The sequence below is a fragment of the Schistocerca cancellata genome, chromosome 1 (assembly GCF_023864275.1).
Source record: "Schistocerca cancellata isolate TAMUIC-IGC-003103 chromosome 1, iqSchCanc2.1, whole genome shotgun sequence".
Lineage (NCBI taxonomy): Eukaryota > Metazoa > Arthropoda > Insecta > Orthoptera > Acrididae > Schistocerca > Schistocerca cancellata.
This window is the reverse complement of record NC_064626.1, coordinates 257,727,158-257,745,388: the sequence shown is the minus strand read 5'-3', so window position 1 is coordinate 257,745,388 and position 18,231 is coordinate 257,727,158. Positions and strand designations below refer to the sequence as shown.

Here is an 18,231-nt window from a genome sequence, read left to right as displayed (position 1 = left end):
TCGGGCATGGGTGTGTGTGATGTCCTTAGGTTAGTTAGGTTTAAGTAGTTCTAAGTTCTAGGGGACTTATGACCTAAGATGTTGAGTCCCATAGTGCTCAGAGCCATTTGAACCAAAGTTCAAAGGAGTGCAACATGTTTTGTATTATCGAGAAATCGGGTAGAGGCTGTCACTGACATGAGACAGGATTTGGAGTGGATATCATTAAAACAAAGGCGTCTTTCGTTGCGGCGGAATCCTCTCAATTTTAGTCATCAACTTTTTCCTCCGAATGAGAAAATATTTTGCTGTCGCCGATCTACATAGGGAGAAACGGTAATCATAATAAATAAAGGAAATCAGAGCTCGCACGTAAAGATATAGGTGTTCGTAGTTTTCCGTGCGCTGTTCGAGATTGGAATAATAGAAAATTCATTCGAAAGTAGTTCGATGAAGCTCCTGCCAGGCACTTAAGCGTGATTTCCAGAGCATCCATGTAAATGTAGATTTAGATGTAGTTTATCTTCGTTTTACTTTGGTGGACTATCAGCTTATAACCTGTTTTCTACACACTATCCATATTGTCTCATATTGAAATAAAAAGCTATCGACAAACCTTCAAGTTACCACTTCTTCTCCTTGAACTTTTGTTTTCCCAAATTTATCCTTACCGACGGTATAGAAAAGGAAGATGGTATGGAGTTGATGCTATTTCCAATAGAATGCAAAAAAAAAGATAGAAAGGATGTCCGTAAATACAGGTCTATTTCAGTGATTACAAAGTTTCCTGATAGTTTTACGAGAGGAGTGTAATCCAGGATAAACCCTTCAGTTGATAATAACAACATATTTTGCTTCATTGAATCTCTGTTTGACTCCTGACTAATTCATAGTATCATCTGAGTTATTCTTAATGCATAATACAGCTGTAGCTTATTCAAACAATGAATTCCGAGAAGTACGTAGCATTCAATGTCAGAGACTACGCACAAACCTCGAAATGAGTACGAAAATCCACATTTCCTATCAATGAAACGCTTCTGATAAACAAATGCCTGGCTACCCGTTTCCTCAATAATTCTCTTCAATCAGTCCTTGAATGTTGCTTTTTTACACACACAAAAGAAAGCAAAGGATAGTTACGCAAATAACAATAAAATATGCTGAGTAAAGTTCACTTATTCCTTAACGTGGGAGAATTCCTAAGATTCCAAAGATGGAAATTGTACTGAAATGCAGAAGGATCTGCAACGAATTGACGCATGGTGCAGGGAGTGGCAATTGAATCTCAATGTAAACAAGTGTAATATGCTGCGTATACACAGAAAGCTACAATTTAGCAGGTCAGCAACTGGAAGCAGTTAATTCCATAACTTATCTGGGAGTACGCATTAGGAGAGATTTAAAATGGAATGACCATATAAAATTAATCGTCGGTAAAGCAGATGCCAGACTGAGATTCATGGGAAGAATCCAAAGGAAATGCAATCCGAAAACAAAGGAAGTAGGTTACAGTACACTTGTTCGCTCACTGCTTGAATACTGCTCAGCAGTCTGGGATCCGTACCAGATAGGGTTGATAGAAGAGGTAGAGAAGATCCAACGTAGAGCAGCGCGCTTCGTTACGGGATCATTTAGTACTCGCGAAAGCATTACGGAGATGATAGATAAACTCCAGTGGAAGACTCTGCAAGAGAGACGCTGAGTAGCTCGGTTCGGGCTTTTGTTGAAGTTTCGAGAACATACCTTCACCGAGAAGTCAAGCAGTATATTGCTCCTTCCTTCGTATATCTCGCGAAGAGACCACGAGGATAAAATCAGAGAGATTAGAGTCCACACAGAGGCATACCGGCAATCTTTCTTTCCACGAACAATACGAAACTGGAATAGAAGGGAGAACTGATAGAGGTACTCAAAGTACCCTCCGCCACACAACGTCAGGTGGCATGTGGAGTATGGATGTAGATGTAGATGTAGAAAGGTTTCGTAAAAGAGTGAATTCATGAATATCTCACATAATGAAACGAGCTTAAGGAAATCCTGGAAATGGGAAGTCTCTGAATTAAGAAATTAAATCACCCCTTCTATCAAAAAGATATAAAAAGTATATTAACTGAGGCAAAAGGTTTCTAGAAATGAAAACATACTTTGCTTCGCAGATGAATGTTAAACTAGCTGCCATAGATCCAGTTTTGAGATTCAGATACTGTGTTTACGTTGTACTGATAGGGGCAGTGTCTGGTTTCGAAAACTATGAATTCATCTTACGGTGAGTTACTAAAAAGCATGTGAGTAAGGTCCACAAATTTATTATTTCCTGTATCCAAATCGATATCAATATCTTCGTATTTATATTCCTTGCCTGTTTTTCTCATTGTGTGTTAGATGGTAGTAATTTCTTTTTTGCATAAATAATAAATAAAATATTCCACAAGATTTCGGGATTGCAACCGGATCTCGTCGACTTCTTTCCACGATATTTCGGCTGACAACCTTACAGCCATCTTCAGGCGAGTGTTTGACACTGGAGATTGCTATTTTTTTTTCCTTTATTGAATTTCAATTCCCCCCGAAAGGGGCGGGCTGGCAGCAGCTTAGTATGCCGCTCTGGAGATTGCTAGTTTTTTTTTTTTTTTTACTTTATTGAATTTCTATTCCCCCCGAAGGGGCGGGCTGGCAGCAGCTTAGTATGCCGCTCTTCAGCCTACAGACTTTGTGAAAAAGATGAAGAGAATAAATAATAAAAACAGACGATAAAATCGGAGACAAAAGAGTAACATGGCGAAAAGAAATCGTGGAACTTAAAACAAACAACAGAGGGATGATGATGCTAATAAAATACCTACGAAGCAGACAGGTAAAACAATAGACAGACAATTAAAAAACACGGCGACAGTCTGCATTCTGTTCGCAAAAGACATAAAATTCACACCTAGCGACAGCATGGTTTCTGTTCGCAATACGAGAAAGACGAACAACACTGAATAGTCACTGGAACACTGCACTAAAAAGTTGGCAAATATGACATACCACAGCCGAGAGCAGGTGGGGGGAAATGGGACAGATGATGGGAAAACAAAAAAGGGGGGAAAGAAGAGTAAAAGCGAAGGGGGGAACCAGGAAAGGAGCTGATGGAGGATGAGGACCCATAAGAGGGCTGGGGGGCAGACGCGACAGGGAGTGGGGTAGGCAGAGGAGAGGATTACAAAAGGACTTGGGGGGGTGGAGAAGGGAGGTAGGGAGAGGTCTAGTGGGGAGAAAACAGGACGGTAGGGGGGAAGAGGGAGCCCAGGGAAAGAGATTGCTAGTTTTTTTTTCCTTTATTGAATTTCAATTCCCCCCGAAGGGGACGGGCTGGCAGCAGCTTAGTATGCCGCTCTTCAGCCTACAGATGTTGTGACAAAGATCAGGAGAACAAATAATAATAAAAAACAGGCGATAAAATCGGAGACTTAGAGAGTAACAAGGCGAAAAGAAATCGTGGAACTTAAAACAAACAACAGAGGAATGATGATGCTAATAAAAATACATACGAAGTAGACAGGGAAAACAATAGACAATTAAAAAACACGGCGACAGTCTGGATTCTGTTCGCAAAAGACATAAAATTCACACCTAGCGACAGCATGGTTTCTGTTCGCAACACGAGAAAGACAGACAACTCTGAATAGTCACTGGAACACTGCACTAAAAAGTTGGCAAATGTGACACCACAGTCGGAGATTGCTAGTGCAAGTCGCTCTATTTATACGTAAAAGTGCCGCAAGACGCGCATGCGCAAGTTACCGTTGCATGCGCGCCACCTGTCGATTCCAAGGTCCTCTACAATATTACTGCATCTATGGAGCACAAACGAATGCGTGATACAAGTAAAACATGCACGCAGACGTGTCCAAAACAACAAAGTGCAAAATTTCAATATTAAAATTAAATTTACTTGTCGCTCGACATGTTAGAAGCCATAAAAAGTTTGCTTTTGGTTGATATTAAAGAAATCAACGGGTCCCAGACCTTATTCAATTGAAAGCCGCCATCACAATTAATGAGATTCTCCGCCAAACGTATTTCCACGGATTCCTTAACAACTGAATCCCAGAAGGATCTCGATGGGGCCAAGATTTCTGTGGCAGAATAATCCATAGTATGTCCTGTGGAAATACAATGTTCGGCTATGGCCGACTTACTGGGCTGTAAAAGGCGAGTGTGGCGCTCATGTTCAACGCAGCGGTCGTGTACTGTGCGTGTGGTCTGACCAATGTAGGCTTTCCCACACTCGCAAGGTATTTTATAAATTCCAGCCTTCCGTAATCCCAGATCATCCTTGGCTGAACCCAGAAGAGCACGAGTCTTTGTAGGTGGCCGGAAGATTGCTTTCACACGATGTTTCTTTAAAATTCCGCCTACTTTCGATGAAATGTTACCGACATATGGGAGAAATGCTCTGGACTTAAACACCTCCTTATCCTCTTGATCTTGTGGGTGGTCACGTTTTTTCATCCTTAAAGCAGTACTGACCTGATGTGCAGAATATCCATTATGTTGAAATACAGATTTCAAGTGCTCTAATTCGTCTGCAAGGCTGTCTTTATCAGACACGATATGTGCCCTATGCACCAACGTTCGAAGGACGCCCATAGTTTGTGACGCGTGATGACAGCTTGACGCCTGCAGGTACAGGTCCGTATGCGTGAGTTTCGATAGACAGAATGCCCCAATGACCCATCCACCTTGCGATTAACCATGACGTCCAGAAATGGTAGGCAACCATCCTTTTCAACTTCCATCGTAAACTGAATGTTTGTGTGGATGGAATACAGATGTTGTAAAAACCGTGACAGCTCTTCTTCACCGTGAGGCCACACTACAAAAGTATCGTCCACGTATCGCCAGAAAACTGTTGGTTTAAACATCGCCGAATCGAGAGCCCTCTCCTCAAAGTCTTCCATATAGAAGATTGCTACCAGAGAGGACAGAGGACTACCCATGGCAACCCCGTCAATTTGCTCAAAATATTCGTTATCAAATAGAAAGTAAGTAGAGGAAAGGGCATGGTGAAACAACGACCTTATATCGGCCGTAAACGTATTGCCGATAAGTGACAATGAATCCAAAAGAGGGACCCTCGTGAAGAGTGAAACGACATCGAAACTTACTAACAAGTCCGAATCCTTCAGCCGTAGTGTTCTCAGTCTGTTGATAAAGTCAGCAGAGTTGCGAATATGATGCGTACATTTGCCAACAAAAGGTCTCAGTACCGAAGCCAGATGACTAGATGATAGATTATGGATGGGTGGAATTTATAAAATACCTTGCGAGTGTGGGGAAGCCTACATTGGTCAGACCACACGCACAGTACATGACCGCTGCGTTGAACATGAGCGCCACACTGGCCTTTTACAGCCCAGTAAGTCGGCCATAGCCGAACATTGTATTTCCACAGGACATACTATGGATTATTCTGCCCCGAAAATCTTGACCCCATCGAGATCCTTCTGGTTCAAATGGCTCTGAGCACTATGGGACTTAACTACTGAGGTCATCAGTCCCCTAGAACTTAGAACTACTTAAACCTAACTAACCTAAGGACATCATACACATCCATGCCCGAGGCAGGATTCGAACCTGCGACCGTAGCGGTCACGCGGTTCCAAACTGACGCCCTTAGAACCGCACGGCCACACCGGCCGGCAGATCCTTCTGGGATTCAGTTGTTAAGGAATCCGTGGAAATACGTTTGGCGGAGAATCTCATTAATCGTGATGTCGGCTTTCAATTGAATAAGGCCTGGGGCCCGTTGTTTCTTTAATATCAACCAAAAGAAAATTTTTTATGACTTCTGACATGACGAGCGAGAAGTAATTTTAATTTTTATATTGAAATTTTGCATTTTATTGTTTTCGACACGTCTGCGTGCATGTTTTACTTGTATCACGCATTCGTTTGTGCTCCATAGATGCAGTAATATTGTAGAGGGCCTTGGAATCGACAGGTGGCGCGCATGCAACGGTAACTTGCGCATGCGCGTCTTGCGGCACTTTTACGTATAAATAGAGCGACTTGCACTAGCAATCTCCAGTGTCAAACACTCGCCTGAAGATGGCTGTAAGGTTGTTAGCCGAAATATCGTGGAAAGAAGTCGTCGAGATCCGGATGCAATCCCGAAATCTTGTGGAATATTCGATACGCCGGGAAAACTTCAAGAGTCACAATAAATAAAATGTGTGAACAAAACATCACCAGACCAACGTTTCCTAATCACCATGAAAGTATGTACTTTAGCTGTAGTACTACTTATAACGAACATAATGATAATAATTACATTCTTTTTTGCGAATATGACCAATGAAAGAAATAAGTTTTGGGTTTCGTGTCTCATGTACAATGAAGATCCAAAGAGACTGTACACCTGCTAATATGGTGCAGGGCTCACGTGAGCACGCAGAAGTGCCGCAACAAATGGCTCAAATGGCTCTGATCATTATGGGACTTAACATCTGAGGTCATCAGTCCCCTAGAACTTAGAACTACTTAAACCTAACTAACCTAAGGACATCACACACATCCATGCCCGTGGCAGGATTCGAACCTTCGACTGTAGCGATCGCGTGGTTCCAGACGGAAGCACCTAGAACCGTTCGGCCACTGCGGTCGGCAGTGCCGCAACGCGACGTGGCATGAACTCGACTAATGGCTGAAGTAGTGTCGGAAGGAACTGAAACCATGGATCCTGCAGGGCTATCCATAAATACGTGAGGGTACGACAGGATGGAGATCTCTTCTGAACAGCACGTTACAAGGCATCCCAGATATGCTGAATAATGTTCTTGTCTGGGAAGTTTGGCGGCCAGCGGAAGTGTTTAAACTCATAATAGTGTTCGTGGGGCCACTCTAAAGCAACTCTGGACGTGTGGGGCGCCGCATTGTCCTGCCCGTGGGGCGTCGCATTGTCCTGCAGGAATTGTCGAAGTCTTTCGGAATGCACAATGGTCATGAATGGATGCTGGTGATCAGAAAAGATGTTTACGTACGTGTCACCTGTCAGATTCGTAGTTAAACGTATCAGGGGTCCCATATCACTCCAACTGCACACGCCCCACACTATTACAAAGCCTCCACCAGCTTGGACAGTCCCCTGCTGACATGCAGGGTCCCTGGAATCATGAGGTTGTCTCCATATCGGTACAAGTCCATCCGCTCGATACAGTTTGAAACGAAACTCGTCCGATCAGGCACCATGTTTCCAGTCATCAATAGTCGAATCTCGAAGTTGACGTGCTCATTTGTAAGGAGTACAGCTTTCTGTCGTGCAGTCATCAAGGGTACACGCGTGGACCTTCGGCTCCGAAGGCCCTTATCGATGATGTTTCGTTGAATGGTTCGCACATTGACACTTGATGGTGGCCCAGCTTTGAAATCTGCAGCAAATTATGGAAGGGTGGCACTTCTGTCACGTTGAACGATTCTCTTCAGTAGTCGTTGGCCCCGTTCTTGCAGGATCTTTTTCCTGCCGCAGCGACGTCGGAGATTTGATGTTTTACCGGATTCCTGATATTCACTGTAGACTCGTGAAATGATCATACGGGAAAATCCTCACTTCATCGCTATCTCGGAGATGCTGTGTCCCATCTCTGGCCGACTATAGCACCACGTTCAGTCACTTAAATCTTGATAACCTGCTATTGTAGCAGCAGTAACCGACCTAGCAATTGCGCCAGACAATTTTCTTATATAGACGTTGCCGAAACAGCGCTGTATTCTTCCTGCTTACATATCTGTGTATTTCAATACACATGCCTATACCAGTTTGTCTGGAGCTTCAGTGCATGAAGAAATCATAATGAGGGAGCACAAACTGGAATTGAACAAGGCTAGCGAACTGGGGGTGAAATTTCGTCGATTTACTTTGAAAAACCATCCAGGAATTCGCTCTTCACTTTTTGTTAAACTACAGGAAACGTAAACGTCAACAGGAATAAACAATGGGTTACCGCGTCTTCAGTAAGAGAAGTTATTGAAATGAGCTAACTTGTCGCAAATAAGTTCCAGAGCACACACCCCGCCAAATCAATACCACAGAGTGAAGAAACTTCTTTTAGTTGGAGACCCATAATTCAGTATCACAGTTTCTTGTCCTTAGAATCCTGGCTGAGCATGTGCCAGGTTTGAAGGAAACATAGTGGCTGACTGAAGCCTTGGCTTAATAGGTGAGGTACTCAAGGTTTATAATAGCACTAATCAAGAGCGAAAAAGTATACAGTTTCCATTCGTCGCATTTGGATTTGAATTGAATGTGGATTAGCACGTCAGTATCAAACAAGCAAATTAATTGCGTTAAAATTCCTCTTGTTGAGTTTTGTGTAATCAAGATAAAGAAAGATTCTTCAGTAGGAAAGACAGGACAGAGGAAAATAACAGTTTAGGCTACTAATTTTTACTGGTCTCACAAGGATCAGGAGGCAAGAAAGTCACTTTTGTAGGAAACATCATAAAATTCTGACGGTATGATTTAAAGGACTCATGGACTTGAATTTCCTTCGTAAGTATACAATATGTTAGCCATTGCAAGGACTACTTCTCAGTTTCAGGTTCATAGCTGTAAATTCACACATCCTAAACGGTTTCAGATGGTCCTCAAGGTTTCGCATAGCACCTAGCAGTTGCCTGAAACACGCGTACTGTATGTCTATATCTAGATCGACACGCCGCAAACTGTTTGGTAGCGGGTACTTCGTGTATCACTGTCACTCTCTCCCTCTTCTGTTCCAATCTTGAATGGTTGCCGGTAAGTGTCCGTGTGAGCACGAATGTCTTTAATTTTGTCTTCATGGCCTGATGGCGAGATATACTTAGATAGAAAAAATATACCTTTTGATTCTTGTAGGAAACAATGGTATCGGAACTCGAACAGTAAACAACACCGTGAAGAAGAATGGCCCTCTTGGAGCATCAACCATTGTTGTTGGCTGATCGTCGCCGTGATACTTTCCTGCTAACTACATGAACCGGCAACGAAACATGCTGCTCGTCTTTAGATATTCTATTACATCAATTCTATCTGTCTTGAAGCCAAATCCAAGTACTTGTCGAATGAGTGTTTTGTAAGCTACCTCCTTTGTTGACGGACTATATTTCCTGAGGATTCTTCCAATGAATCTGTATGCATCTGCCTTTCTGAAGTGTTTCCTTTATTCTTTTTATCTGTTTATTACATAGTTTATCAAAAGGACATATTGGTTAATGGAAAATTATGTGCTGAGCGATAAGATATGATACAGCGAGATGGTGATGGAGCATCGCCAGACTCAGGTACTACAGGTGAAGCTATTCAGCGTGAGTTAAGACACATAGAGCTTGTGCTAAACCATGACATTCCCGTATGGCATGACAACATCTCGATCAGATAACTTTCCTAAATCGCGAGGACACGGCTATAAAACAACCAGCACATCATGAATCACCAGTTCCTACTTGTACAAATGAAATGTGTGAGGTTACTAGCCCCTACTACCAAACCTATCATGGTGAGGCAGGGAACGTTACTCCTCAAGCAGACTGTACTACTGAATCAGTGGAGTGGCATCCACATTTATGGGAATACTATTAAAAAAAAACTTCATAAAACTTCATTGAAGATGGCCAGTTCTAGGTATTTTCACGAGAAAATAAGTCTGCTTGCCCAGCTCGTTTTGTAAAGGATTGTACGAGTGTACTGGACAAGTCTTGGAGCGCAAGGCAGTAGATTCAGTTCGCCATAGCATATATACACAGAGTAAGACAGCCATATGGGCGACTGAAATTGCTATGACATACGATTAGTTTGAGGAAACATTCCTGACCAAGTACTGTTCAGGATACGTGCAAGGACGACTGAGGAAAGAGTCCTTTATCCCGTAAAAATACAATCCAGAGAGCATACGGAAATACCTATAATGCAATATTAACAAATCTCGCTACTGGGGCCATCCTGCAACACAAAAGTATGGGCTGCAGAATTTGAAGGCTAAGTTACCCATCAACATTTGTGAAAAGTTAATTAAATACCAGACCATAACCCGAAGCATTTCGTGTCAGTCCTGAATTTGATTGATTTGATCCAGGGGGATTTTAAATGCGCTAGCAGCAAAGGTGAAATGTGGCCTATAAACTTCACCGCGCAAGTAATTAATCTTGGGGACAGCAACTGTTATCATGGCAAAAGCGCGCCGCCGCAGGCCAATCGTGGAATTCAAAATAATAATGTAAAGTCGCAGAATTCTCCGCATTGTTACAGGCTGAATGTGGAATATCACACAAACCGAAATGGACCCTACCATCACTACCACTCCAAATACGGCAACCACTGGCCCCCAACGTAGGGAATCCGCGACTGCCGCAACATCCCAACTTCGACAACAGACTGACTACCAAAGCGAGACCTCCACCGAATTGGCCACTGCCGGAAAATCATAGCATTTGCATAGTTTAAGTGCAGAGAAACGCCCCTCATCAACGAATGAAGCGTCAAACTACATGTCTGATGACAGTCTTGAGATGGGATCGGAGTGGGATGGGGACCCAGTTTACACTGGACAGTTTTATATGTTGATATTAAGCAAGGGCTCGGTCATGATTTTGAAATGGGTACGGAATGTGCGTAAGATCTTGTACAGGTAGCGGTTAACGCCATTGCGGGCAGAATTCTCACCACTGTAGTACTTGAAACAAGTGCTAGTATGATTACCCTTGTTGGCAATTTCTTTAAGAGAATTACCGACACTCTGAATGTGCCCATTCCACCACAGCAAATTTTTCTGGCGTCTGGTGTTACTGGTGCCAGATGTCAGAGTGTGGATACGCAAGCACAGATTAATGTTCAATTTGAGGATAGAGCCTTTATTTGCACATTTCCTGTGAATTATTATGGGTGGAGGTTACACTTAACAACCGAGCTAGGTTAATAATTGCCTCCTTTTACCGACCCCCCGACTCAGCAGCATTAGTGGCAGAACAACTGAGAGAAAATTTGGAATACATTTCGCATAAATTTTCTCAGCATGTTATAGTCTTAGGTGGAGATTTCAATTTACCAGATATAGACTGGGACACTCAGATGTTTAGGACGGGTGGTAGGGACAGAGCATCGAGTGACATTATACTGAGTGCACTATCCGAAAATTACCTCGAGCAATTAAACAGAGAACCGACTCGTGGAGATAACATCTTGGACCTACTGATAACAAACAGACCCGAACTTTTCGACTCTGTAAGTGCAGAACAGGGAATCAGTGATCATAAGGCCGTTGCAGCATCCTTGAATATGGAAGTTAATAGTAATATAAAAAAAGGGAGGAAGGTTTATCTGTTTAGCAAGAGTAATAGAAGGCAGATTTCAGACTACCTAACAGATCAAAACGAAAATTTCTGTTCCGACACTGACAATGTTGAGTGTTTATGGAAAAAGTTCAAGGCAATCGTAAAATGCGTTTTAGACAGGTACGTGCCGAGTAAAACTGTGAGGGACGGGAAAAACCCACCGTGGTACAACAACAAAGTTAGGAAACTACTGCGAAAGCAAAGAGAGCTTCACTCCAAGTTTAAACGCAGCCAAAACCTCTCAGACAAACAGAAGCTAAACGATGTCAAAGTTAGCGTAAGGAGGGCTATGCGTGAAGCGTTCAGTGAATTCGAAAGTAAAATACTAGGTACCGACTTGACAGAAAATCCTAGGAAGTTCTGGTCTTACGTTAAATGTGTAAGTGGCTCGAAACAGCATGTCCAGACACTCCGGGATGATGATGGCATTGAAACAGAGGATGACAAGCGTAAAGCTGAAATACTAAACACCTTTTTCCAAAGCTGTTTCACAGAGGAAGACCGTACTGCGGTTCCTTCTCTAAATCTTCGCACAAACGAAAAAATGGCTGACATCGAAATAAGTGTCCAAGGAATAGAAAAGCAACTGGAATCACTCAACAGAGGAAAGTGCACTGGACCTGACGGGATACCAATTCGATTCTACACAGAGTACGCGAAAGAACTTGCCCCCCTTCTAACAGCCGTGTACCGCAAGTCTCTAGAGGAACGGAAGGTTCCAAATGATTGGAAAAGAGCACAGGTAGTCCCAGTCTTCAAGAAGGTTAGTCGAGCAGATGCGCAAAACTATAGACCTATATCTCTGACGTCGATCTGTTGTAGAATTTTAGAACATGTTTTTTGCTCGAATATCATGTCGTTTATGGAAACTCAGAATCTACTATGTAGGAATCAACATGGATTCCGGAAACAGCGATCGTGGGAGACCCAACTCGCTTTATTTGTTCATGAGACCCAGAAAATATTAGATACAGGCTCCCAGGTAGATGCTATTTTCCTTGACTTCCGGAAGGCGTTCGATACAGTTCCGCACTGTCGCCTGATAAACAAAGTAAGAGCCTACGGAATATCAGACCAGCTGTGTGGCTGGATTGAAGAGTTTTTAGCAAACAGAACACAGCATGTTGTTATCAACGGAGAGACGTCTACAGACGTTAAAGTAACCTCTGGCGTGCCACAGGGGAGTGTTATGGGACCATTGCTTTTCACAATATATATAAATGACCTAGTAGATAGTGTCGGAAGTTCCATGCGGCTTTTCGCGGATGATGCTGTAGTATACAGAGAAGTTGCAGCATTGGAAAATTGTAGCGAAATGCAGGAAGATCTGCAGCGGATAGGCACTTGGTGCAGGGAGTGGCAACTGACCCTTAACATAGACAAATGTAATGTATTGCGAATACATAGAAAGAAGGATCCTTTATTGTATGATTATATAATAGCGGAACAAACACTGGTAGCAGTTACTTCTGTAAAATATCTGGGAGTATGCGTGCGGAACGATTTGAAGTGGAATGATCATATAAAATTAATTGTTGGTAAGGCGGGTACCAGGTTGAGATTCATTGGGAGAGTCCTTAGAAAATGTAGTCCATCAACATAGGAGGTGGCTTACAAAACACTCGTTCAACCTATACTTGAGTATTGCTCATCAGTGTGGGATCCGTACCAGATCGGGTTGACGGAGGAGATAGAGAAGATTCAAAGAAGAGCGGCGCGTTTCGTCACTGGATTATTTGGTAACCGTGATAGCGTTACGGAGATGTTTAACAAACTCAAGTGGCAGACTCTGCAAGAGAGGCGCTCTGCATCGCGGTGTAGCTTGCTCGCCAGGTTTCGAGAGGGTGCGTTTCTGGATGAGGTATCGAATATATTGCTTCCCCCTACTTATACCTCCCGAGGAGATCACGAATGTAAAATTAGTGAGATTAGAACGCGCACAGAGGCTTTCAGACAGTCGTTCTTCCCGCGAACCATACGCGACTGGAACAGGAAAGGGAGGTAATGACAGTGGCACGTAAAGTGCCCTCCGCCACACACCGTTGGGTGGCTTGCGGAGTATAAATGTAGATGAAATGTAGATGTTCTCACAGTGAAGGCTTAACTGTAAATTGCTTGATGGGTATGGACTCCCTGTGAGGCAGAAATGCGAAGACCGACCTTCCAAGAGGCCAGCAACATTTGACAGTGTATATTAGAAATGTTGTTATAAATCTAATTAAAACTGAGGAGTGTCACGGCAGATTCTGTCAAGGGGCTGAAATAAAAATCATTCAATGTCGGTTTCTGCACATGCAAATCACCGTGAGTAATCGAGTACTGCAACTGAATGAGATTTTCACTCTGCAGCGGAGGGTGCGCTGATATGAAACTTCCTGGTAGATTAAAACTGCGTGCCCGACCGAGACTCGAACTCGGGACCTTTGCCTTTCCCAGGCAAGTGCTCTACCATCTGAGCTACCGAAGCAGGACTCACGCGCGGTCCTCACAGCTTTACTTCTGCCAGTATCTCGTCTCCTACCTTCCAAACTTTACAGAAGCTCTCCTGCTAACCTGGAGAACTAGCACTCCTGAAAGAAAGGATACTGCGGAGACATGGCTTAGCCACAGCCTGTGGGATGTTTCCAGAATCAGATTTTCACTCTGCAGGAGAGCTTCTGTAAAGTTTGGAAGGTAGGAGACGAGATACTGTCAGAAATAAAGCTATGAGGAGCTACCGTGAGTCGTGCTTCGGTAGGTCAGATGGTAGAGCACTTGCCCGCGAAAGGCAAAGGTCCCGAGTTCGAGTCTCGGTCGGACACACAGATTTAATCTGCGAGTACTGCAACTGTTTCGGCATCTTGTGAATATGTGATGTGCGAACCTGCCCGCATGTACGAGAAAACTGAGGAATCCGAATGTTTGTCAAAGGAACAGATATTCGAGTTAGCAGGATTGTTATCACGTTATTGTAATTTAGTCTCTAGAAGACCTGGAGTAATTAATGGTTATCAATATCTTTTTGACATGGTTCCCCATAAAAGATAATGTGACACGACAAATTCCATCCAAAGTCTAGAAGGAAGGCGTTAAAGGAGAGAGACCTAAATAAATACATACGACAGAGATTTTGTACTTGAAATATTATTTGTGAAATGTTTTTGCCATGTTTTTATCTATATGTTTCATTATCTAGATATATTTAGAATGTTAAGTCTTGTCTGCTGTTTGGATATGTGGAGTATTGCTTGCTCCAGAATTACAGGCAATAGTTGTTTTCCATTTCTCACATTGTACATTGTGTAGCAACAGTACACTAAGATAAAGTTATACGGAATATAGGTGATTTATAATTGGCTTAGAAAAGTTATCTTACAATGATTTACTATGGTTGTAAACTCCCTAACGGAACAGTTGTCAAACATTTTTATATCTTATCCACAAATTCTAAATCTAATTCATGTCTGAGGTGCTTAATTGGAAAAGACCGGGGAAGTATCACAAAAAATATCTGATAAAGTGTGTCATCATCTGTAACCCCGAAAACACGTTTGTAATTCCAGTGAACATTTACACTGGAAGAATCTCTCAGAATGCCACATAAGTTAAAACAACGTCACTACGAAAAAAGGACTGAGACAGTTTTACTTGTTTCAACACTTTCATTTTGTCTTTCGTTATGATAGTTTGAGCGGAAAAGATGTAATTTGAATTGATAGTAATTTTGCTGTCTTAATAATTATCTATTTCACCATAATTAGTCGAGATCATTATTTCACAAGGACCTTCATCCTATATCCATATAATTTTCCAGTTTATATTGTATTCTTAAATGTGTTTTGGTGAAACAATAGGAGAGATCTGGATTGCTCGGAGGTGGACGACCGAACACTATCCGTGTTCTTTCGTTAACTGTTTTACAACAGTGAGTCATAACGCCACAGAGGTACATTATCTGATTATTTCCCTTGCTTCACGTAACATCTTATTGTGAGAAATACGCCGATTCGATCGGTTATCTCTTATGCAGGCACTTTATTGTGAATAGCAGAGTAATCACGTAGATGTAGATGTAGATGTAGATGAACAATGACGCACGGCAGCCTGCTCACTGACCTGATGCAATCCCAACTAAAAGAAAACGTCCTCACGTTGGATCCTGACAAGGCAATGTTTCAGTTAAAACAAGAGAAGGTTTAACGAGCTGCACTGCGTGATGCTATCTATAGAGATTGTCCATCATCAATTTGGGTTGCCTCCCCGTCGCGACTGTTGAGTATCAAACTCAGATGGCTTGTTAGCTTCTAATTAATGTCGCCCCTTTGAGAAACTTTCCTAGGGAATATATCATTGAGCGACAGTAAGTAACGCCGCATTTCCTTATGATTAGTTTCACTTTAAATCGATCTATCTGTGCGCAGTAGGTTACGTTTCTTTATGCTGAAAGTCAGTTTGACATTCCCTGCACCAATCGTCAGCCTTTTGCTGATCTCCCTGTACTTTGGTTCTGTTTTCTAGACTACCAACTTCTCTGAGTACAACAGCATAATCCACGAAAACCCCGCAGAACTTCCAATGTTGTCTAGCATGTCATTTATATACATTGCGAAAAGTAATACACTTATAACACCCGTGGAATCCCTAAGTTACTTTTACATCTGGAGACTTCTCTCTATTGGAAATGACACGCTGTCTCCAGTTTGCTAGAAACTCTTCAGTCCAGTCACGAAACTGGTCTGCTATACCGTACACTGGTATTGTGTTCATTAGGCGGAAGTGTGTCGAATGCTTTAAGGAAGTGAAGGACCCGAAATCTACCTCGGTGCCTATATCTACCGCTTTCTTCTCTCCTGGGCAAACAGAGCCAGCTATTTTTCAGTCAGCCGTAGTTTTCGGTACCTGCATTCAGCCTTACAGAGGAAATTTTCGGTCCCCAGAAATTGCATAATACGCGAGCATAAAAGGCGTTCCAAACTCTTCAACAGACGGACGAAGGAGATATAGGTTTATAGTTTTGTGTGCCTGTTCGATAATGCTTGCAGAAAACGAGAATGATGTGTTTTACTCCAATCATCAGGAACATTTATCTTCTAGAAACGTACGGTACACTGATGCCAAAAGAGGAGTAAATTGTTTTGCATACCCTATGCGCAATAGTACTGACATCCTATGAGCTCCAGTAGCCTTTTCTCTATTGTGAGATTTCAGTTATTTCGATATCAGCCACTTTGTCCTTCGTGCGGTGATTGAAAAGAGATGTTACGAAGCGATCTTCTTCCGTGAAGCATTTTTGGACGTAGACGTTTAGTATGAGAGCCGATCAACAAGTTTCCGTACAGTCCAGCATTGGTATGCCGCTTTGGCAAATCACATGGAGCACTGAGGCAATCATCCCACCGCAGCATCTGTTTGAAGATACTAGTTTGGTAAGACACCGTGTCCTGCTGCGTGAAGAAGTCCGTAACTGCCTGAAGCACACCTTCGTCCAACAAGAATTGTCGACCCTTCACGGTCTTCTTCAGGGAAGTGAAGCTGTTTTAATCGCATGGGGAGAGAGCAGGACTATGGGGCATGTGCTCGAGTGTCTCCCATTTTAGTTCGACCAGTGTGTTGTGTCGAATCCTGACCAATTGGAGCGCTTCTCCACAACGGTGGTTTTCGTCAAACATTCTGCCCCATACACATTCTTCATTCCCCGGCGGATATCTACCGGTCCTTGTGCTTCAGTAGGAAAAACCGGAATAACAGCACGTTGCTCCGTTTGGTACTAATGTTGCCATAGTTCACGTTTTCATATTTACCGCATGCTCGTCGAAAATACACTAATCCCTTGCCTACATGTCAGCGTTTATATAGCCACATCTGAATTACGCTACGTTGCATATACACTATGTGATCAAAAGAATCCGGACACCACTAAAACATACGTTTTTCACATTAGATGCATTATGCTACCACCTACTGCCAGGTACTCCGCATCAGCACCTTCTTGCTTCCCACTGTTGAAGAGCAATTCGGGGATGGCGATTGCATCTTTCAATACGATCGAGCACCTGTTTATAATGCACGATCTGTGGCGGAGTGGTTACACCACAATAACATCCCTGTAATGGACTGGCCTACACAGGGTCCTGACCTGAATCCTATCGAACACCTTTGGGATGTTTTGGAACGCAGACTTCGTGCCAGGCCTCACCGATCGACATCAGTACCTCTCCTCAGTGCAGCACTTCGTGAAGAATGGACTGCCATTCTCCAGGAAAACTTTCAGCACCTCACTGAACGTATGCCTGCGAGAGAGGAAGCTGCCATTAAGGCTAAGGGTGAGCTAACACCATACTGATTTCCAGCGTTACCGATGGAGGGCGTCACGAACTTGTATGTCATTTTCAGCTAGGTGCCCGGATAATTTTGATCATATAGTGTATACCACTACTAACGCCCTCAGAAGGAAATATTTTGATCGTCCTTCATATTTTGGCGTCTTTGTGATGTCCTTCATTAAGGCCACAGTCCTGATTAAGGTCACAGTGAGACACATATCTTTGAATCGTCTTCTGATTTAAAGTAAGACCAAAATTTCTCAGGATTTTCTCTCCAGTGGGTAGACTGAATTTTACATTTGAATTGATTGACTGCTTCACGTGTGACTTTTGTTACGCTATTTTTCGTTTAATTTTTGTTTGTTTTGGGAGCTTTGTCTCCGTTTAAATTTGCTGTGAAAGTCTCTTTACTTTCGCAGTAGCTTTCTAAGACGGCCAACGAACCACGCTGGTCTTTTCCATCCCTCACAACTTTGCTCGCCACGTACCTGTCTACAAGGTATTGTGCAATGCTCTTGAACATATGTATTGAGACTCAACGTCCCTAGTGCTGGAGATGGAATTTTGATGCTGCCCGCTGAGATAATCTGAAACGGCG

At 42.9% G+C, this 18,231-nt stretch overlaps 1 protein-coding gene across 1 annotated transcript in view; it reads right to left on the bottom strand.

Moving 5' to 3' along the window:
• Nucleotides 1–18,231, bottom strand: part of LOC126168440 (uncharacterized) — a 116,903-nt gene that overhangs the window by 98,100 nt on the left and 572 nt on the right. The gene's annotated exons all lie outside the window — the stretch shown is intronic.